The 217-nt window shown below is 43.8% G+C and overlaps 1 protein-coding gene across 1 annotated transcript in view; it reads right to left on the reverse strand.

Moving 5' to 3' along the window:
• The window catches only part of LOC107692256 (splicing regulatory glutamine/lysine-rich protein 1-like), a 7,798-nt gene that overhangs the window by 3,812 nt on the left and 3,769 nt on the right, over nucleotides 1-217 (reverse strand). The window lies entirely within an intron of this gene.

A 217-nucleotide genomic window follows, 5' to 3' on the forward strand; every position in this document is an offset into this window, starting at 1 on the left:
ACATATATATATATATATATATATATATATAAACCCTTGTCATGACTGTGTGCTGTAACGACTAGGGGAAGTCGTGGCCTAATGGTTAGAGAATCGGCCTCATAACCCAAAGGTTGAGAATTTGAGTTTCAGGTCCGGCAGGGATTGTAGGTGGGCGGAGTGAATGTACAGCGCTCTCTTCCACCTTCAATACCATGACTGAGGTGCCCTTGAGCAA

This window comes from Sinocyclocheilus anshuiensis, unplaced genomic scaffold (assembly GCF_001515605.1).
Source record: "Sinocyclocheilus anshuiensis isolate Anshui unplaced genomic scaffold, SAMN03320099.WGS_v1.1 scaffold402, whole genome shotgun sequence".
In the NCBI taxonomy this organism is placed as follows: Eukaryota; Metazoa; Chordata; class Actinopteri; order Cypriniformes; family Cyprinidae; genus Sinocyclocheilus; species Sinocyclocheilus anshuiensis.